The sequence below is a fragment of the Zalophus californianus genome, chromosome 7 (genome assembly GCF_009762305.2).
Source record: "Zalophus californianus isolate mZalCal1 chromosome 7, mZalCal1.pri.v2, whole genome shotgun sequence".
In the NCBI taxonomy this organism is placed as follows: domain Eukaryota; kingdom Metazoa; phylum Chordata; class Mammalia; order Carnivora; family Otariidae; genus Zalophus; species Zalophus californianus.
The window spans coordinates 103938948-103962415 of NC_045601.1; the positions used below are offsets into that span (position 1 = coordinate 103938948).

The following is a 23468-nucleotide window of genomic DNA, read 5'->3' on the forward strand; positions in this document are numbered from 1 at the left end:
TATGACAAATGATTTACTACTGAAACCTCAACATTTTGAGCATTATATTACGAGACACTAGAACTTATTTAAACCTTCGGGTTTAGCTGCCCTTTTCTGACACTGTTCTAGCAGAAAAGAGGAGCCCCTCATTATTGCCCTGTAGGAGTAGAAGTCCAGGTTCCCCACTTGGTTTTTGCTGACACTCAAGTGAGGGGCTCCTTGTTATTCTGGTTCCGCATTAAGCTACCACTGATACCTCCCTGGCTGACAGGGGTGGGATTGCCTTGTTCCTGTTTCCAACGTGGCCTTTACTGTCACCATGGAGGGGGGTAGTCTCATTACAATTGGGCACTGGTGAAAGTCCTGACTCTACACTATACTTCCTCTGACACCCCCCTACATGAGAAAGTAAGCAATGCCTCATTACTGCCACTACCCATGTGTCCCTATTTTAAGGTCAGCTGCAAAGTTGACAATCCTAATTATGTTTACAGAATTTCTTTGGTCACATAAGGTAGTATATTCACAGGTTTTGGGGGTTAGGGCCTGGACATCTCCAGGGTGAAAGGGGGACATTATTCTGCCTACCACAGCAGTCAACTAGAAAGGAAACTGGAACTCAGATATACTAGCTCTCACCATTTGTGTCTACCGACTTCTGTAGGGCAGAGTTAAATAACCTCCTTAAGTTCTTTCCAGTCAAAGTTTCTTAAATATACCCTCCTGATATTTTCTGCCATCTCCCAGAATGACCTGTGACTAAGCCCAAGGCCATAAATTAAGAAGAAACAAGGTTGTGTTCCGAATGCAAAGACTTTCATTCCTGTGACTCTCTTTCACTGTTACCTGTCTCCTCCTTCCAGAGTGTTTCTGAGTATTTAGAAGGATCTGGCCATTTAGTATGTGACAATAGATTGGGAACAAGGAGGAGGAGAAAGGGTAAGGGGGAAGGGGAAGTGATGGGATGGGAAAGGAGAAGAGGAAAAGGTAAATGACTGGAGAAGGGGGAGCGAATGGAAGAAGAAAAGAAGAAGAAGAAAGGCATAACACAGGGAGGTAGGGAGGTGAGAGAACAACCAGCTGATAGCAAGTAATGGATCTTCTATTTGCACATCTACCCAGCATGGCCGATAAGAGGCACAGACACACTGAGTGGACATAGGGTCCATGCTAGCCTTTACAGAGCCCTTGTGAAAATCAGAAAAGGCAGGCTGTCTGGGCAGATGTGGCACATGATTTGGCAAGTGGAGACCAGGCTGAGTTTCAGCCCTGACTGTGCCAGGTGCCTTTGGGAAGACATAACCTACATAGCTGTATGCAGTGCCTTGATAATGGCCTCCACAGACAGCTGCCTGCCCACTGTGTGTGTGAGGTACAGCGTTGGCATTGGGCTGCTGGCCACTCTCACCAGGGACCTTCTCCAGCAATGTCTAAGGAAGACCTGGAGGTAGATAGGCCTTGCCTGGTTACAGATTGGATCAGAACTCTTCAATCATAAATCACTTCCTTCTCCAGCCTAAAGAAGTCCCCAGTCCCCTCTTCTGTCTGTTTGTCATTCTTCCTTGAGAGTAGTCATAAGGTCAGTATTAGAGAAAGTTGAGAATTAGAGAAACAGGCTGTCTCTCCAGAATCCTCCCCATTTACAAGAGGTCTAAATGTTAGGGACTGTTCGGTCCTAGCTGGTTATTTCCTTTGAGACAGCAGCCAGAAGGAGGGGTGGCCATTGAGGCAGGAAGGAAGAATAATGTTGATTAATACTGCCCAGCTCAGCAGATGAAAGCCTCCAGGCCTTTGGCTGAAGATAGCACAGAAGGGGACAGGCAGAGCCAAACTTCAATCATTCCTCATCAGTGTTTACATCAGTGAGCCTTGGGCACTGCCCTGCTGGCAGCCTGGGTTCTAGTAGCTATTGGCGCATGGCCTGACTGAAGAGAGAGTCCAGATTTTGGAGGGAGTGGAGGGAAGTAAGAACAACATGTCCTGTTCACTCAGAGGGTATGGAGGCCTCTAGAGAGGCCAGATGTACAGGTCACCTGGCTTTGGGGTGATGTACCCTCCCAGACCCAGCACACATGTGCCAGGAGAATCTCAGCTTGGAGGTGAAAGAGGCCTTACAATTAGGATATGGTTCAGCTTTCTGACTTCAGCTAGGGAAAATGGGATCCTGTCCATTTTATAGGTAAGCAACCAAACCTGGCCTTACTTTAGGATATATGACTATAGCCAGTAGATTGAAGGGGAAAGAGGGTAAAGTAGAAATGCGATCTTTGGTCCCCACTGTTCCCCTCTTGGGAACACCCTGGCAACCTGTCCAACCTGGAACAGCATGAGCAACACTCTGGCAATAGTACTTGCCTGTTTGCCCCTTATACCCCAACTCCTTTGTAGGAATCTAATAAGCCTATTATCAAAGGCTTAAGTGGGCGGTGGTGATTATTTAAGGGAAGTCACGGAAAAGAGAACTTGATGCAAGCTTTTAATTCGCTGTAGGACTCCATGAGATGGAGAAGAAGGAAATGGACATTCATTCGAGGAAGCCTCATTTTTTTAAGTACTTATTCTATGCTAGTTGTTAGCAAAGTACTCTGCATATATTGTTCCCATTTAATTGCGCAGCAACCCTCTGAGGGAGGCATGAATTGAAGTAGGTTTATGGATGAATTTAGGGGGTGAAATGCCTTATTTAGCATCGTCAGCCGATGAAGTGGAATTGGCTTCAAAACCAGCAGTTGTCCCCCTGAGCCCCTATTCTTAACCCTTGCACTATCTGCTTCTCATGGTGGAATAAGAGAGACAAGAGGGAGTTCTGGGAAGAAATGGGGAGTGGATTTGATTGGCAGAATGGGTGCAATCTATGTACATCTTCTGTGCTCAGACATGGGTTAGGTGCTCAGTACTTCTTCAGGCATCTGCTGATCTAACACTTAGCTATTATATTAATGTTATAGAAAATTCAGCTGTAACAACATAAATGAGATCCCCCAAATTCAGTTTCATATGATGGAGGGTCAGCTCATTGTGAGGTTAATGAAATGACTGGTTGAGTCTGCTCATCACCCAGCAGCCTTATTAGACCCAAATTCCTGTTATGATGGGTGAGGTGGTTACACTATTATTGTTTATTTGTCCATATCCTTTATTAATTTGTGTGTCCCCCAAGGGTAGAGATTGCTAGCATTCAGCTTAGTAAAGTCCCTCAGTAATTAAAGAAACTCTCTCCAATTCCTTCAGTCCTCTCAAGAAGGTCTCAAGATGAGTTAGTTAAATCAAATTATTTTGTAATCATTTCACAATATACATATATATCAAGTCATCACATTGTATGCTTTAAACTTACATAATGATATCTGTCAATTATATCTCAATAAAGCTGGAAAAAAGAACAAAGAAAAAAAACTTCAGCCATATGATTTTGAGTAAAGTTACAAAACAGCTAGACTCAAGGCTCCTATTGTCTCCTCAAATGGTCAAACTCCTTTTAAGAATTTATTTATTTATTTATTTAAGATTTTATTTATTTATTTGACAGAGAGAGTGCACAAGCAGGGGGAGCGGCAGGCAAAGGGAGAGGGAAAAGCAGGCTCCCTGCTGAGCAGAGAGCCTGATGCGGGGCTCGATCCCAGAACCCTGGGATCATGACCTGAGCCGAAGGCAGATGCTTAACCAACTGAGCCACCCAGGCACCCCTCCTTTTAAGAATTTAAAGCGGTCATTTAAATTTGTGTTCTGGGACCCAAAGAAAATCACTGAAGTGGCATTTCTTTTAACCAATAGGTCCAGAAACTTTTATGCATTGCCCAGATGGGGGAACTTCATCCTCTGAAATATCCCAAGACTGGTAAAGTTTGCTTTAAACCATATACTTAAAGTCTCATGATTTCTAAATTTGGACAGAGAAGCATTAAGGCATGATTCAAAGATAAATAAGGAAAAGCTCAGAAACCCAAGGTGGACAGACCTAATTTCCAGAGTCAGCTTTTCCGCTGATTCCGTGACTTTGAATGAGCTGGCTAACATTTCAAAGCGTTAGTTTCATCATTATAAAATAGAAGAAAAAAATAGAACCCATCACAGGTGGTGTTGTGAAATTTAACTGAGAAAATACATGCAAAGTATTTTCTGGAACTAGTGTGTTCCATAAACGTAAAATTAGGAGGTGAAATAAGCAGAATTACCTTGGTTATTTCCATTCAAAGGCTATTTGTGTCTCCTAGGAAGGGGTAGGTGGCACAGGGGGGTGGGTGGTTAGGGGAAGCACTGTGGTCTGTTTGTTGTGGGACAACCACAGGGAGAAGCTGCTTCAGCAGATTCCATGAGTCAGTGTGGGGAATTGTATAGGTATTGTTGTGCCTGAATGAAATTCACTGCTGAATTTCACCATTAAGGTGGAGCCTCACATTTTCTCTGATTGGCAGTTTTCCTTGTTTCTTAATATAGGAACCGGTTCTGTGAATCATTACACCTTTTTTCCAAAGATCTGAAATAGTCTACTTTCAGAAAAAAGTTTCTTCTCTTTCCCTTGGATTTTGTTTTTTGTATCTAGTAGGCAAGCCAATACTTTAAAGTGCCTTAATGTCAGGAAGGACTGACATTAATAATTCTCAGTGTATTCCGCCTACCCAAGTATTCACTCTGGAAAGATGTTGCCCTTGGAGACCTCTTGAAATGTTGGGTCATGGTAAACACAGTATTGATGCTTGTTGAATGAACCTGAAGTGTCCAGATGTTGTTCTAGCTAGTCAGTTGTTGGGGACAGTTGGATTTAATATAAGGTTCTTCATGTATTATGTGTCCCATTACCTGACAGCTACCAAGGTCAAAGGAGTTATCTGTGGGATCTGGGGGTCGCTAAGGTGATCCAGATGAAGTGTCAGAAATTTCCCATACCCTTGACAAAGGATGGCAGCTCTTGATGTACTGATGGTTTTTGTGCAATGCCCAATATCTCATTGATTTTTATCTATTTCTGGTTGGTTAAATAGATGAGTCTCAACAAAAAAATACAATATTATAATTTTTGAAGAATGTGATAGAAATCATGTAGAGGCCCATAAAAGTAGCATGAAAAATCCAGAACAACATGGGTTGGACCATCTATGTCTATGGCTAGTTAGCTTGTAATGAGAATGAGGGTGTTTTTGGATGAGATTAACATTTGAGTTGATAGACTGAATAGAGCAAATTGCCCTCCATATGTGAGTAGCCCTCATCCAATCAGTTGAAGGCCTGAACAGAACAAAAATACTGACCTCCCTGTGTAGAGAGAGAATACTGCCATCTGAATGATTGAGTGGGGACATTGGTCTTTTCCAGGCCTCAGATTTAGACTCCTGGATCTTGGATCTTGAATTTGCCAGCTTTCAGACTGGAACCCACACCATTGGCTCCCCTAGTTCTTAGGGCTTCAGTTTTGGAATGGAACTATAGATCAGTTCGCTTAGGTCTCCATGGCAGACCTTTGACTTCTCAGCCTCCCTAATCACGCGAGCCAATCCCTTACAATAAATCTCTTTCTATCTATGTAGATATATACAAATAGCCTATTGGTCCTATTTCTGTGGAGAACCCCACTAATAATACACTTGGTAAATTAAACATGCTTTTGTTTTTGTTTATTCTGTTCAGGCATTTGATGAGTCATTTAAATTTACTTTCCCACTTTAAGTAACTGCATCTGAAACTCTGGCTTGCTGCCTAACTGTGAGCTGCTGTTATGAGAGGGAACTAGAAAAAAGAATATAGGTTTATAAGGATAAATTTATACTACCTCCTAAAATCCTCTATGTGGGTTTATGTGGCTTTTTCTTTAAAAGTTTTTGTTTAAAATTTTGTATATGTTAAATTATAAATCAGGTCTCCAGTTTGCAAAGTGTGAGTGTGAGAATGTGTTTGATCAAGTTTATGAATAAAGGCTTACAGAATATGTGAAAGAAGCATTAAATTTGAGAATACTCCACATAAGAGTCTGCTCTGAGGTCTGAAAATTAGAGTTAAGTCAAGTTAAAAGAAGTCTTTTATGAGAGGTTGTCACTAATCAGTACCAATGCTTGCCTGGGCACTGAACACATATTTCAAAAGAAAGTTTTTGGATTTATTCTTCATCATTGGCAGTGCCCTCTCTCACCATGCCTTGCAAGGCAGAGGAACTGCCAAGGTGAGGAAGGGGTGGAAGGAAGGGGAACAAAAAAAGGGGGGTAACAAAGATAGATGGATAATTAAGCATGCTCTGACCCTGTTTACATTTCATCTGTGTGCAAGAAAATAGAAGCTGTCTGCAAATGCACATATCCCAAGGCCATAAAGAAGGAGCAGCAGCAACCATAAATAGCCAGAGCAGCACAAGTGAGTGTATTTCTTCAGTCTCCCTGTTTTCTTTCCTCTCCCCTGCCACCTTTTCTTTATGAAAGAAATTTATTTCTTTTTAAAGGTGTTATCTTTTTTTTTACCCATTTATCCTAGAAGTTCCTCTTTGCAATTTCATGGCAAACTTGCAATGGAACATCATCCTGGAGGGAAAATATTTCTCAACATCAGGTTAATTTTGTTTTGTATTTTAATGATACATGTGAGCATGCACACATATCTCACAAGCCTTGGATGTAACTAAAAAATTCTCTTTTGTGTTCTTTAGTACATTTGGAAGGTTTCTTCATATTGATCTTGTATATTTGTTGGAATCATTCCTTACTATTTTATTTGAACAAGTAGAAAATCAAGCCATATTCTTAATTATGGAAGCTCAACATTCAAAAGATATTAATTATCCTCAAGTTTGCCTATACAACTAACATGATCTCAATAAATATATTAATAGATTTTGGGGGCGCCTGGGTGGCTCAGTTGGTTAAGCGTCCGCCTTCAGCTCAGATCATGATCTCAGGGTCCTGGGATCGAGCCCTGAGTTGGGATCCCTGCTGAGTGGGGGGTCTGCTTCACCCTCTCCCCTCTGCCCTTCCCCTGCTCCTGTGCGCTCTATCTCTCCCAAATAAACAAATAAAATCTTTAAAATAAATAGATTTTGAAGGAGGTAGTGTTTGTTGGGATGGAGAGACCCACAAGCTGATTTTAAAGTCTATATGGAAAAATTATTCTAAAGTTTATGTAAAAATTATTAAACAATAGAAAGAAAAAAATTGAAGAGGAAGAATGATAAGAGAGAATTATTATATTGGATATGAAAATGTATCATGAGGCTACAGCAAATAGTGTTGAGCTTGTTCTTGAGTAAACATAGATGAATGAAAAGGACAACAAAGTCTGTAAATAGACCTCAAGACACATAGGAATTTCATATTTAATGAAAGTGACATTTCAAAACAATGAGGAAAAGATAGCTTTTTCAATCAACGGTGTTGGAACAAATAGATAACTGAAAAAAACAGTAATTAGCAATGATTTGGCTGCTACTGGCCCGCTTATACTACATATTCCAGGAAAACAATGACTGGTTCTCAAGCAGGAGTAAAACAGAGCAAAAATAAAAACAAAAATTCCAGGCAGAAGATGCAACTAATTCCTACCTCTAACTAGTAAAATATATAACCAAGATGGACTTTCAGTGATTAGGACCAATTACAACTAAGCCTCCTGCCAAGGAACAAGTCCGGGTATGGCCATCAAACCTGGTTGCTTAAACAACTGATTAAGGTGGTTCTAAGTAAATCCTTTCAGTTGAAAAAAATTGCTCAGGAAAATGAGACCAAAGGTGTGCCTGTCCCCATGAAGCCTGAGTCCCTCAAGGTATCTGCCTGGAAAAGAATGGGGGGGGGGGCGTAGCTATTGGCACTAAAAGTTCTGTATCCAGTTCCAAAGCGGGTAGGGGGGATGGGTTTCCCCTACCTGTCCAAGCAATTCTTGCACACCAGCTGTATGTGACCTACAATTTAACTCAATTCTGATATTGTTTATCCGGAGATAGCACCAGATTCCATAGGTTAAGGGCTAGTTCCACAGATTGCCCCCCACACCCCCCCTTCAGATGCCAATTGCAACTCCAGGTTGTTACCTGTATTTCTGAACGACTGGCTATAAATCAGAGGTTCCCGTGACTCCCTCCTTGGGTTTGTGCGATTTGCTAGAGTGGTTCGTAGAACTCAGAGAAACATTTTACTTACTAGATTACCAATTTATTATAAAGGAGATTACTGAGGACTTGCCAGCTGGAACAGATAGATGCATAAAGCAAGGCTGGGGAGAGGGCTAGAGCCCTCTCCCAGTGTGCCATTGTCCCCAAATTGCCACATATTTACCAACCTGGGAGCTCTCTGAAACCTGTCCTTTTGGATTTTTATGTAGGTTTCATGACACAGGCATGACTGATAAAATCATTGCCATTGGTGATTGATTCAACCTCCAGCACCTATCCCTTCCTGGAAGGGGTGAGGCTAAACGTTTCAATCCTTCAATCACTCCGTTGGTTCTCCTGGCAACCAGCGCCCCCATCCTTAGGTGCTAAACAAAAATCATCTCCTTAACACAACATGAGACAATTTTACCGCATTCATTACTTAGGAAATTCCAAGGGTTTTAAGAGCTCTTTTTCAGAAACAGGGACAAAGACCAAATACATATTTCTTATTATTATTCACACTATAACAGGCACATAGAGCTAATTGGAATAAAATCGATAAAAAACCAACTATGTTTTTAAGAGAGTTGCACAGTCAGGAGAACCACTGTTACATTAAAAGTGATTCTAGCTTCTTTGCCTAAAGTCACAGCTTGGTTAGCACCTTACCTGCCATCCAACTGCACACAAATGCTTCACTGGATCCCATCTACCACCTCTGTTCTTTTCCAATAAATTTCCTTGCTTCCCATCCGCCAGACAGGAAGCAAATGCTACTTTCAAATTTCTCTTAGGAAAGCATTTGTCCCACTCTTGGTACCCATTTCTGTATTAATTTAAGCTAATTTACACTGTAGTAACAATTTCAGAATTTCAGTTGCTTAAAACAAAGAAAAAAATTTATGTTTCGGACATATAACACATTTTAAACAAATATAATCCACCACATCTATTGATGGACTTTTATACTGCTTTTAATTTTTACATATTGCAAATAATTCTGCCCTGGATATATTTGTATAGATATGTATTTGAATGATATATTTGTATCATTTTGCACAAGAGCAAGCATATTTGTAGATTATATTTCTAGAAAGACAGGCATACTTTGTAGATCCTGCCAGTTTGGTTCCTTACACCGCAATAAAGTGAAGAGAGCAATAAAGCAAGTCAAATGAAAATTTTGGTTTTCCGGTGCATAGAAAAGTTATGTTTACACTATACTGTAGTCTACTAAGTGTGCAATAACATTATGTCTAAAAAAATGTACATACCTCAATGTACTTTATTAAGTACTTTATTGCTAAAAATTGCTAACCATCATCTGAGTTTTCAGCCAGTTGTAATCACTGATCACAAACCACCGTAACAAATACAATAAGAATGAAACAGTTTGAAATACTGTAAGAATTAACCAAAATGTGACACAGAGACATGAAATGAGCAAATGCTGTCTGGAAAAATGACGCTGACAGATTTGCTTGATTCAGGGTCGCCACAAACCTTCAACTTGTAAAAAATGCATTATCTGTGGAGCACAACAAAGGAAGTGCAATAGAACGATGGATGCCTACAGAATGGCCAAAGCATACGTGCATTTTAAAATTTGATACAAAATCACTAGTTTATACACCCACCAGCTATATATGAGACTGTCTGTTTCCCTCTACCTACAAAAATATTATCAATTCTTTTTCCTTTTTTTCCCACCTGAGAGGAGAAAACTAATTTTTCATCATTTTCATATATCTTAGAACTATTTGTATCCTGTTTTTGGTTTATTCCTGTTTGTCCATTTGTCTCTTTGATTGTGTTCTTTTTTAAAAATTGATTTATAAGAACTAATTACATATTCAAGAAGAGTCATTTATGCTATAAATCAAAAATATTTTTCCCATTACTTACTTATATTTGGACGCTGTTCATTGTATTTTTTTGCCATGAAGAATTTTTTCCCTCTTTTTACGTAGTCATATACCAAACTGTGTGTGATGTCTGAGTTATGGTCTTTCTTTATAAAAGGTCTTTTTCATAAATGAACATATTATTTAAAGAATACAATGGAAACAACTTTTTTGTTTTCTTCTAGTATTTGTAGTTTCACATTTTGTTTTGAAATTTGTAATACAGATGAAATTAATTTTGATGTAAGGGGTGAGGGAGGGATACATTCAATCCTTAACTGGTAATAATAGTGAGGGCCTTTGTAGGTGATGATTTGTTGGCTGTGGAACAAGGCATAGTAGAAACTAATTTTCCAATTAGTATATTCTTGTAATTCTGACTTTTGCACCCCATTCATATGAAATCTACTATAGTTTCATTGAAATAAATAAATTCTTTGTTGTTATGAAAAAAGAAGCAAGGAAGTAAGCAGTCCCTACTCATATCCAGTTAAATATCACCCTACAGGAATATGGAAACAATGTTGTCAGATCTTCTCAGTTTTCAAAAGAAGCTGAAATCTGGATTTTCATGTGAAATCCCCTGATGTTTAAATGTTAGCAAATAATTCAGAGTTTTAAAAACACCACATGGGCCAAGCAAAACACATCTGCAGGCCAGATGGGACCCACAGGGTGCCAGTTTGAGACCTATGGTTTAGACATTTATTCTCACCCTTGGGGATTCATTTAAGTGCCTTTTCTATGGGCCACTAGAACAAAGTGTGGTCAGCCCTTATCACAATGTATTTTAACTGATTGTGCTGGCCTAGTCTTTCTATTAAGCTACAAGACCCTCGAAGGCAGTATATATAGATTTTCAGGTCCCCATGGCCTAGGAGTGTCTTGTACCTAGTCGATATTTAACACGATTGTTGAATGAATAAATGGATGAATGCATGAACTCCGCTTGCATCTGAACAAAATGGCTCAGGGTCTCAGAGTTTACTTGATTCAGACCATTCCCTCTTTTTCCTCCCTTCTCATCAAGGGCCCCAGTTGACCCTCAGGGCAGCTAAACCTCTGTATCCTACAGGGATTTTGTAAACAGGTGGCCTCTTCCATGGATGTGAGTCTTGGCCACTAGGTGTCTCCCTTTGCTTAAAGGACAGTCTGAAGCCCTCGGGTCAATTGGCGGTTTGCTAAACAGAAACAAAACACTTAGGCAAAAAAGAATGTCTTAATCTCAGGCCACATCTTCAGATGTTTGTCCTCATGAGAAAGTTGACTACAGCCACAATGTCAAAGCAAAAATGCCCAGGCACAGAATCAGATTTATTTTGTTCTGGGAGAGTCTCCCCTGGGGGACTGGGTGACAGTCTGTTGGGTTTTAGCCTCTAATCCCGCAGACCGTTGACTGTTCTTCTGGAGCTTTGTTTGTCTTCCTTTTTTCTGCAGCCATCAGCCAATGGAAAAGTCCGTCTTACTGTTGAGGGTCTGGGGTTCTAGAACCTGCATCGTAAAAGCAGGTCTCTTGTAAACTGTATCAGATGGAGCGTCCCTGAGGCTGCCCTGACACGCATGCGCCGTTTCCCACGTCACGTGACTTCAGGGGCACGTGTTCCATTGCCTGTGGCCGTGCCTTCCCTGCCACCCCAGGAAGATCCTTCAAGCTTAAACGGGACGGTGATTGATGTTGTGTAATTCTCATTTTAAAGGCAGGCAGAGTGAAAAAAAAAGCAAAGTTCATTGCTTTCATAGTCCATGCTTTCTCGGTGTTAGCTCTGGCATTCAGATACCGTACGCTATGAACCCATGAAAGGTGATGGTGGAATTTTGCCTGGCCCTGCTAACTTTACCCAGGCCTTGGATTTTAGTGACACTGGAAGCTTCCTTGTTCAATGAAATGGAGATGCGCATTCTATAGGGCTTTGGTGGCTCTGCAATTTACTACAAAAGGTTCAGATGATAAGGATGCTATGTCTCATTAGCACCTAAGACATAATGTCACCTTTGTCTTTTCTTTGGTTATTTTTGGAAGTGTTGGATACTCCTGTTTGCATTTCTCATCTGTCTTTGAGAAGTAGCAGAGTATCGGTTAACAGATCACAGACTTTGAAGGCAGGCTGGTTTGGTGCCCTGGTCCATCATTTACTTAACTGCTCTGTACGTCCATTGCCTCACCTGGGAAATGGGGATGATAGTGGTAATGCTTCGCAGGTTGCTGGGAGTATAAAAGCACGTGGACACTGCTCAGAACAGTACTTGGAACTTAGTAAGTGCTTAGTAAATGTGAGCTGTTACTACGTGTTTCATCATTGATCTCTGGTTTTCTGCCCAGGCCAGAGTTCATGTGTGTAGATTGCTACACTTCTCTCTGATACCAATGGGGAAAGATTTCCTATAGTTTTGTGAACTCTCCCTCTGCTTATTTGAATGTACTTTATTTTAAGGCTAAGTAGTATTACAATTATTATTAAATACCACCCCCTCAACACTTTCTCATAAGTCCCTTCAACTAAGCTTTATCCTCAAATAGCATAGTAATTCCCTGCCCACCTCTCTTTAAGTCCTAGTTCTGAGTGTTAAGAGACTATATCTGTTTTGATAAAATCTTATCGTATTAGTTAGGAAAACTTTTTCACTATAATTTATATTTTACACTCAACCCTTCTTCTTTCTACTGTTGCATTCAGGGTTTTAAAAAATATATACCTGAAATATTTTTCATTCTTTCTTTCAGAAAGAGAAAATAAGAGTGAGTGGGGGGAGGGGCAGAGGGAGAAGAGGAGAGAGAGAATCTTAAGCAGGCTCCATACCCACAACCCTGAGATCATGACCTCAGCCAAGATCATGACCTGAGCCGAAATCAGGAGTTGGATGCTTAACTGACTGAACCACCCCGGCGCCCCATACCCGAAATATATTTTTTAGGATTTTACTTATTTGAGAGAATAAGCCAGAGAGAGACAGAGAGAGCATGAGTGGGGGAGGAGCAGAGGAAGAGGGAGAAACAGACTCCCGCTGAGCAGGGAGCCCCATGCAGGACTTGATCCCAGGACCCTGGGATCATGACCTGAGCCGAAGGCAGACACTTAACTGACTGAACCACCCAGGGGCCCCTGAAGTATTTTTTTAAAGATTTTTATTTATTTAATTACATATTTAGACAGAGAGTGAGTGCGAGCAGGGGTGGGGGGAAGAGCAGAAGGAGAGGGACAAGCAGACTCTGTGCTGAGCACAGAGCCTGATGTGGGTCTTGATCCCCTGACCCCAAGATCATCACCTGAGCCGAAATCAAGAGTTGGACGCTCAACTGACTGAGCCCCCCAGGGACCCCTGAAATATTTCTTACTGCATTGAATCATTTCATAATATGGAATGAAGCCACCTGAAACAGCTCAGGGCCTATCTCACCCTTGAGTCACCATATCATTCAGGGTGACCAATTGTGTTTGCAGCCCCTGGATTAGAGCTTCTCTAAGACTGAGGGCAAAGAATGCCTAGCACCTATGATGGATACACACTGTCCTCCAGAGTCCTCTCTAGGTTCACCTACTGACTTCATTTAGATATTGCCTCATACCCAGTGACAAGATGGGATGAGGTTTAGAAAATGAGATCCAATACCATGATTCTGTTTGCCAGCTCCTTTCTCCAGGGCCTCAGGTTGTTCCTGTTTATTCCTGTGACTCTGCTTTTTCACTGGGAAACCAAGCCATCGGACTGTTCAGGAAACCAACACAAACAAACAGATGACATGGCAGGTCTCAAAGTGCTCCCTCAGCCTCTGGTCTTCCTCCTTGTTCTCTTGGGCATCTATAGGATTCTGGGCCTGGCCTAGTTGAGGAAGCTCAGTGGTCAAGATTACCAGAGAAGAGATGTAAAGTAGACCAGATGGACCAAAACACATTTGTTTAGCTGCCTTTGTATGCTCAGGTGAACACCTTGTTCCTACTTCAGAGGTGAGTGTGTATGAGATTTCGTAGCAGAAGGAGAATTACAATTATGCCAGAGGAGCAAGGCTTCCTCAACTCCGCCTTCACAGAAGGTCAGCTCTTCTCGGGCGCAGAACAATGATATGTCACATGGCCACCACAGTGCTCAAAATCCATGCTGCTTTCTTTTGCTTTCTGTCCTCTGCAGAGACTGGAGAGCCCCATAACCTGGCCAGGAAGTATTGAGGAATTCAGCATCACATGTGTTAGTAGATCATTAGGAGGAAGCTAGAAGAGGTGAGTAAGCGGCTTACTGTTGAGTCATCAGTAATTCAAAAGCACATTTAGGTTATTTGTGAAACAACCTAAATATTGGGCATACACTATGATCTCCTTCCATTAAATATGGAATTAACAAACTATTAACTATATTCATTTGTTTAGATTCAGATTTTCCCCCAAACAAATGTGCTCAAGAAATTATTGATGTCTATTGGTTGCCTAATTTTCTACTATCTGCTAGGATGTTTTTGGTCTAATAAGAAACTATAGGGATCCTTTGGTTCCTTGGGCCATAGGCCAGCCCCTAGGAAGTTACTGGGCTTTACCACACAATGAGCTGGAGGTCAGTAACAGAACTTCTGTGTGAGCTTCAAGCCCTCCCCACATGAAGCGCCACAGTGATTGGCCATTTCGTCTGCCTTACTCCTTCCCTTTATCCCTGTCCAATTTGACAGCCACTTTTCTCCATAAGTTATCCGTAGATTATTAGTCCCACTTTATAAACACATTCCCACTAAGGTATCAGTGACTTCTGTGCTCCTACAGCCCTGCACTTTAATATAGATAATAGGAAAAAAGCAGCACGGAACGGAAAAGATAGCATCTAATCCTAGGACTTCAGACATTGGATCAACTGAGTGAAGTCCTTCTGGAAGCTCTCCACTCTTGTATTTGGTCTCCACTTACAACTGGTGGATCAGGAAAGAGGCAGAACCCTGCAGAAAGGGCACAGAGGAGAATGGAATTAACTTGATTAAATTATGAGGTCAGCTCTATTCTACCCAGGCTGGTGGGGGACAAAGGCTGGTTGATGCCTTTGAACAGTTAGGGTTGGTCAAGTAGGCCTTGTTCTCTTGACAACTTTTCCCTGGACCAGATTTTGACTTGATCATGAAGACCTGTGTCAAAGACCAAGTGGCTCAGCTGGTGTTAGAAACAAGAGGGTCACGTGATTGGGCCTTCTTGGCACAAAAGGTCTTCAACATGAAATTATGGGCTCCAATTTTATTAGGAGTATTGTTCACTCTATAAAAGATATTTCTATTAGAATTTAGTATTCTGAAGATCATTTTCTCCTTCCTAAGAAGATGAATGTTTCCTCTTTTGTGGTAAGAACAATGTACCTGATTAGCTTCCCCTTTTCTTTCTCTTTCTTTCTTTCTTTTTCTTTCTTTCTTTCTTTTTCTTTTTCTTTCTTTGTTTCTTTCTTTGTTTCTTTCTTTGTTTCTTTCTTTGTTTCTTTCTTTCTTTCCTTCCTTCCTTCCTTCCTTCCTTCCTTCCTTCCTTCCTTCCTTCTTTCTTTCTTTCTTTCTTTCTTTCTTTCTTTCTTTCTTTCTTTCTTTCTTTCTTTCTTCTTTCTTTCTTTCTTTTTAAGATTTTATTTATTTACTTGACACACACAGAGAGAGAGAGCACAAGCAGGGAGAGAGGCAGAAGGAAAGAGTGAGGGAGAAGCAGGCTCCCCGCCAAGCAGAGAGCTCGATGCGGGGCTCCATCCCAAAACCCTGGGATCATGACCTGAGTCGAAGGCAGATGCTTAACCACTGAGCCACCCAGGCACCGCCCCCTTTTCTTTAAATGCTAGGAAGCTTTGCTCCTAAAGTGACGTTTCAAATTTATAAAATTGTGTAGATACCTCATAGGTTTTTATTTGCATTCTTTTTCTTAATTGACACTCTACTTTTATAGCTTCCCTTTTTGTAGTTTGTGTAGTTTATATAGACATTTTATAGGTTGTGTTTCCTTATTTCTATTCTTTTTTTTAAGGATTTTATTTATTTATTTGACAGAGAGAGAGAGAGAGAGAGCGCGAGTACAAGCGGGGGGGAGGAGCCGAAGCAGAGGGAGAAGCAGGCTCCCCGCTGAGCAGAGAGCCCCATGCGGGCTCGATCCCAGGACTCTGGGATCATGACCTGAGCCTAAGGCAGATGCTTAAACGACTGAGCTACCCGGGTGCCCTCCCTACTTCTATTCTAATATAGTTTTTTTTAGTGCACTGGCATTGTGAGCCACCTCAAGTCATTTGCAAAACAGGGAGTGGCTTAAGACCACTTCTAGTCATTTGTAATACAGACAGTGTTAGTTTTCTAACCAGATGGGTCCTTAGGAAGGAAAGAAACATTTATTAAAAAGTTAAAAAGATTTAGTTCTAGGTTTTCTAAGGACGAAGAATGTACAGAAAGCATTCACCTTTAGCATGTACGCTGTTCTGTTTTGCCAGCCCCCATTCCATATTATCCCACCAGTAGGTCTGAGCTTCCTTTGTCTGGGAAAGAACAGAGTTGGTTCTTCAGCTCTGAGTGAGAAAGAAAAGGAAGAATAATATGGACCCCTCCCTTCACTCCCCTGAAATTGCCCATCTCCCCCACTTGAATGATACATGAAGGTCTCATTCCACCCGCTTTATGGGGTATGACCGGGGTGTCCTGAGGCTGGACCTGAAAGCTTGACAGAGTGGCATTTTGTAGCAGACAGATCTAGGGCAGAAGTCTTCTGTATTCCCCTAGAGCATTTTTCTCCCACTTTCCTTTTGTGGTTTCAGAAATCTGTGTATGTCGGTGGCAAGAAACATTAGGTCTTGGACTCAGAGCTCCTTCCTCTTACCAGCTTGGTAGTGACTCCAGGTGGGAGGGAGAGTCAGCAGAAAAGTATTTCTCTTTTCCTTCTTGAAGGGGGTGTGTCCTAGGCTTGTTTGCCTACAAGGGCAGCGGCATGAAGCAGGAGTTGCTTAGGTACCAGTGGACCTGCAATGGCTGCCCGTGGGCCGCTGTGCAGATACTAGTTAGCGATGTCTTTCCAAACAGCCTTAAGAAGTGATTAAACTGCAAGCACCTGGAGGAAGGGCTCCCAGAGGCTGTGAAGAGAGGAATCACCAGGTAAGTGATTTGATTCCTTAGAATGTGTATTACTATCACCAGTACTATCTGTTAATTTGAGATAGTTTCCCCTACCCCCAGGGAAAACTCTGATTTCAAGATCCCATTTCCTAAAGAAGGTTAAATAAAGGGACAGAGAATGGAAAAAGCAATGAGCAGAGATAAGAGAGTTCATCCTCTTGGTGACTGTATTAATTGAGATGATTTACTGATTCGCAGACTCCAAGTTCCCTGACTCAAAGCACACACCTCTCTCTATGGATTACAGCCCAGGACCCCCTATTCTTCAGGTGTGCCTGGGAGGTAGAGTCACTGGAATAAAGAAGGTGCCACCAAGGATACTTGTTAAAAATACCGATTTCATGACTTCCACTGGTCAGTAACATATTAGCTTTAGCAATCTCTTAAAATAAAAATATGCTTGAGCAGATTAAGTTTATTTTCACTTAAGATGAATTCATAATTAAGTTTTGCCTGAACCAGTATAATCTGGGAAATACTTCCCAACTGAACTCCCTCCTTGGACTCAGAAAAATTGAAAAATTGACCTTTATAATCATTTCCCCGCTCCTTCCCCCTAATAAATACAAAGCAATACACTGTATTTTCTGACTGACAGTCATTGAAAATTGGCAATTTTTCTTTTCCTTTTTTCCTTTCTTTTCTTTTCTTTTCTTTTCCTTCCTTCCTTCTTTCTTTCTTTCAGAAAAATCCATTTATGTAAACCCAATATCCTAGATAGATGATGGGAAGTTACTGAAGAAAATATAGAAAGAAGGTCAAATTGGAAGAGATGTGGAGAAATGATGTCTGTGGCTTTTCCATGACAATATCCATTAAAGGAATCCTGACAATAACACACATAGGTGGGAAATTAGAGATAGAAAATAAATAATAAAAATAGATAAACATATATTCTATAATTTATTTGAATATTAGCAGAGCCTTTTATGGTTTTTTCTGTAATAGAACCACTGCTAATTATCCAACCATAACCAAAATTAAAAACAGTCTTACAAAAATGGCCACAAAAATAATACTTTATTCAACTATTAGCAAGTATTATAACTTTGAGCACATTATTTAGCTTTTTGTGCTCTGGTTACTTAATTTGCAGAATGGTGGCAATAAGCATTGATTTAAATTAAGATTTAAATTAAGATTTAAAATACGTGTATGCATGTTGAGGCTTCTCAGGTTGGCTTGCAAACCCTTCTATTTCGTACGCAGCCACAAATTGATGGGAATTGTTGCTGACATGCCTCATAGGTATGCATGGCCTACTCTCTAAAAAGAGAGTAAATTTATTTAATTTTTTTTTCAAGTAGGAATAGGGTTCCCATTATAGGATTTATCTCTGGTTGTGCTGAAGGTAAGGGGAACACCGGACTTTTGCATCCATACACCCTCTGATGTCATTCATTCCACAATTAAAGGAATGCAACTATTCTCCTAGAAAAAAATAAATGAGCACATTCATTTAAACTAGGGTATAAGTGACTGATTTTAGCACTTTGGTTGGGAGCGAGGGCAAACTGGAAGCAGCAAGAGGGTCCTGGGTATTGATGGGTGTCACCAGTGGTGGGGGTGTGTCACGAGGATAAAGAGCTCAGAAGGTGGACAAGTGGCATCCTTGGGACAATGTCACTGAATTCTCAGTTTTGCTGAATGCCACTCCTTAATGAAACCATGTTCCACCCAATCTAAACATGTATTTGCAACTTTAACAATATTCTTCCTTGTTCTCTTTCTAAAGTTCTTTGGCAGGAAATACCCATAGCTACAGAAAAGGGGAAACCCTGTTCCCAAACACATCATGGAGTTTGAGTTGTGTGTGAGTAGGGAAGCGCTCACAGGATGTCAGGGTCTCCACAGTTCGAGATGAGCTAGATACCTGATCTTAGCAGCTGTGAAAATAATCTAGAAACTTGGAAGGACAGTGCAAAAGGTCTATAGCATCATGGCCTCTCTGACACGCCCTGCAGGTTCCAGCCTTGCTGAAATCCACAACCATAGTACCCAAACTCTCTTACCACCCCCCTCCCCTGCAAACCACAGAGTGTCTCAGATGCTCCTATCTGATGGCAGGTGGAAACCCGGAATTCTGAGATGTTAAAAATGAAAATCCGTAAGAATTAACAAGTGTGAAAATGCCCTGGCATTTCATGGAGTTGTAGTAAATTCCCCGTGCATAGTCGGTTGAATAAATGATATGTAAAGAGAACAGCAGTGAGGTATGTAGCCCTCAAACTATGCAAACTGGAGTTAAATCTTGTTGATGGGGGTTCTCAGGCCCCAGTGGGGTCTCTGGGTCTTCAGTGCAAATGCCCGTTTTTAATCTCTGAGGCCCACAAACCTTGGAAACTCTAGTTTTTCATTTTGTTTTAAAGTCTTTTAAAATAAAGACTTTAAATAAAGTCTAAGATATTTTCCTTGTTTGCTTACTTAAAAAGTCAAGCCAGAAAAAAAAATATAAATGGCTAATAAACATCTGAAAAAAAGAAGGCATAATCTTAGGGATAATCAAAGACATGGAAATTAAAACTATTAGACAAAAATTTTGCCTATCAATTTGGCAAACATTAAAAAAGTTGCTGGGGACAGTGTGATGAAACTTGTTGCTTTTTAATCATAAGATAAAATAAAAAAACTGATTGTAAAAGTTCCTTTATTGTTTAGGGATAAGCAGGCGTTTAGTATAAATTTACAGTATTAGGTAACTTGTCACAATGGAAGAGATCCACACCTGCAAAGTTTTGGGTAAAGAGACTTTGTATTAAGCAGATTATATTTTCCATGGAAACCCTGCATACTTGTGTTTGTAGTTTAGCCCAATTTTGCTTGAAAACTTCCTTCCCTGTGCTTAATCTCTTAGAGAATCAGGCTAATTGTTTCTCATAAGAAACTTAATGTTATATTTCTTAGGCATATAACACTCTACTATGTTGTTGACCAAAATTCCGATTAAACAAGTAAGTAGGAGAAGAAAAGACACAGCGGAAGAATTTACAAATATTTAAGTCAGATTTTTATTATACAACGAAGGTGGCCTTTAAAACTAATAAAGAATTATCAAGGTGTCTTGCTAAAAGAATGGTTTAGTCAAGAAACGTAGTTGGAGGAAAATGAAAGTAAATGCTTATTTTATACCAAAACCTAAAATAACTCCAGAAGGATTAAAAGTTTAAACATATTTTAAAATTAAAGAAGGTTTAGAAGAAAATATATAAGAATATTTTTACAATCATTCTATAAAAAAGATTTTTGAACGTGACTCCTAGTTTAAAATACATAATGGAAAAGAGTGACAGATGTGATTTCATGAGCTCTTGGGCAGAACATAGAAAGTTAAAAAAATTTTAACAGAATTTATAATAGAAGCGACAAAGAGCTAATATCCATGTTATATAAAAGTTCCAAAGAAACAGTTCTTAAGAAAAAGTAAACATTCCAATAGAAAAACTATAGGGAAGGCATTTTTGTCACGCTGATCAAAATTCAAAATGTATAGACCTTTTGAAGCACTTTACTCTAACCTGGAAAAATCCCAGTTTGCCCAGAATTAAGGATGCACAAGAAGAAGCTTAACAGAAGGAACGTTTGAGGGCAGATTGTAGGAGTCCAAATGACGAACTTGCTGCCCTAATGCGTGTGCTCTTTATCTGAACATAGTGTGGGGCCTGGGAGGTTTTGGAGTATGGACTAACATAATATTTGCAGGATAGGTGGAATGCCAGGAAGCTCGTTCTTTGTCTAGAAGAATCATTTGGGGAATATGTTTGGGAAACTTGCTTTTACTCATTAGGAAGTTATGATGAAAATACTGTTAATAGGCATTGGGAAACAAAAAATGAATGTTCTTTAGTATATTTGAAATAATTAAAATTTATCAGTCTAAGCATTGAATGAAAGTTGGCTATCAGTTTTACTCTTATTTAAAAAGGTACCCAAGAAGAGCTTGTAGCATTTTTAATCTGACCATTCACATAAGAAGATGCCACAAAGCTTGTTCTCTGGTTCTTTCCAAAAGGCCTGATAAAGTGTTTTTTCATCCTTAGACACTGACAACACTCACATTTGATAGGAGGATAGCTTTGAAACGTATATTATTCTTTTTCCTGAACAAAGAAAGCTTATTTGTAAGGAACTCAGATGGACATCAAATTAACAATCCAGGACCTTATTAAAATCATCTCCCAAGCAACAACATGCACTGGCTCAGAGTCCAAGAGAAATATTAGATTCTTCAGGGAGAGAAATTTAGAGAAATAGTTGATAAATTCTTTTTATTTAGAATTTAGGTCTACCCTTCTCATTTTCTGCAAGCATGAAATGGAAATAATCCCCACTTTATTTACAAGATTGCCAAAATAACCAAATCAATGCATATGAGAGCATTTAGTAAATTACAAAGAATTTTTCTTATTTCTTTTTATGTAACCATCACTTCCCTCAAGTGCTGCTATTCAAGTACTTTTTCAAGGGAACAATCTAAGAGGAAGTTCAAATTCCATGGGTTTTTACCTGCTCTAAGTAAGCAGAGTCATGTGGGGAAGATGGGAAATAAACCCGACCAGGGGATTCCCGGAAGGCTGGGTCCCCACTGCTGAGCCAAAGGCTTGGCTGAAAGAAAAAGCTTGGCACCTTCTCTGGAATGCCATTAATCGTCCTTTAAGGGCTTGATGTTAATGTTGGCTCTACTGAACCATGAACGACAGGAGAAAATCTTCAGTTACAAGTGATTGGAAAAGAGCCAACCCCTGAGGCTGGCGGTCAGGCTCTTACAAGGGGATTGAGCTGGACTCATCTGTGGGAAATGAACTCTACCAGGACATCGGAAGAAGTATTGGGTGATGAGCTAAGAACAACTGATCATCCTGTATCTTTGCTGAGATACAAAGTACAGAAGAAAAAGCTTTTTTTTTTAATATTGGATATTTTATTTCTTCCTTTTAAGTCTTTTTATTTATTTATTTATTTGAGAGAGCAAGAATGAGAAAGAGAGAGAGCACATGACATGATAGGGGGAAGGGTCAGAGGGAGAAGCAGACTCCCTGCTGAACAGGGAGCCCGATGTGGGACTCCATCCCGGGACTCCAGGATCACGACCTGAGCCGAAGGCAGTCGCTTAACCGACTGAGCCACCCAGGCGCCCGAGAGGAAAAAGCTTTAAAAAGCCCAAAATCTTTGTTAGTGGGGAGCACACAGCTGTGCTAGGCTGAGAGCACCAGCAACACGAGAAATGCTCTGCAGCCAAAGTTCCCATGAGTGGGAAAGGACACACAGACTTTTAAAAAATGTTTCTCAATTTTTGGATCGAAGAGGATCCGACGAAGAGGTAGGGCCACACACTGGACTCTGAAGGGACATCCATTCAAGGAAACATTGCAGGGTTTAAAATAGGGAACAAAGAGACCCCCGCCACCCAGCAGTTGTTTTCAAAAGTGGGTCTGGGTCACTGTTTTTGGAGTTTCCCATAATGGGCGGAGCTACCGTGTATGAACGCCCGGCCTGACTGTGCTGTGAACTACCCGTGCCTGGCACAGTGCCTGGGAAATCGGAGGCTCTCAATATCCCGTGGTTGGACAAATTAGGCTTTAGCAGATTGGTAAAGCGTCCTGGGAAGGAATGACGGAACTAAGTGATTCCTTTTGTCTCTTCCAGCCTTATCATTCTAGGATTCTTAAAAATCACACCTCTCTTCTCAACCCAAGGACTTCATTCTTAGTAGGTGCTCAGCCAATCCCAACAGATATTCCAGAATTATAATAACCAGTTTGAGGAGGAAACAGGTATAAAGCCCAATAAAACCTGTTAATCTTTCCCAGCTTAGATTTGATGACCAATAGACACTAAAGAAAAGAATAATTAAATAAATAATAGCCAAAGAGAAACTGGGAAATGGGCATATAACAATAGAATCTGAATGGGAGTGGATCTGAGCTCACCTTATCCTATTGCTTATTTTATAGAAGAGGAAACTGAATTGTAGCATGGTTTGTTTTTTTCTTTAACTTTCATAAGTTCTGGCAGTTAAAAGACAAACCTGGGGTTAGATTCTAATTCATCTAGCTCTTTTCCATTATGCTGATACAACAGAAGCACACTAAAAACTTGCTAAAATGTAAAATATCTTCTTCAAATTGTACTGTGCACACATATTTATGCAGATACTCACTGAGATTTTAGATAACTTTAAATTGTAGTTCTTCCAGAAGAAGTGTGTCTAGCTCAAGATTCACCACACCTCCCAATATTTTTCTAGATGTGAATTGGTTGTCTTGTTTGTCCCCACCTACCTTTTCACCTGACCGCTACCAGATCTATCTACTTAAAGGAGTACAAAGAAACTCACTTCAAAGGCAAAAGGCCCAAGGATTCCTCCATAAAGATAGATCCCAATGCAAATGGTACCAAAACGTTATAAAATAAAAGGTGA

General features: G+C 40.4%; 1 protein-coding gene across 5 annotated transcripts in view; it reads left to right on the forward strand.

Moving 5' to 3' along the window:
- Window positions 1-15182: 15182 nt before the first annotated feature.
- The window catches only part of ADGRF1 (adhesion G protein-coupled receptor F1), a 43363-nt gene continuing 35077 nt past the window's right edge, over window positions 15183-23468 (forward strand). For 3 of the 5 annotated variants that reach the window (XM_027602711.2, XM_027602714.2, XM_027602715.2), the window contains exon 1: window positions 16891-17029. The gene's annotated coding sequence lies outside the window, so the exon portion shown is untranslated. Of the gene's footprint in view, window positions 15263-16890; window positions 17030-23468 lie in introns of those variants that run through there. The other 2 variants (XM_027602712.2, XM_027602713.2) reach the window with 2 other exon arrangements.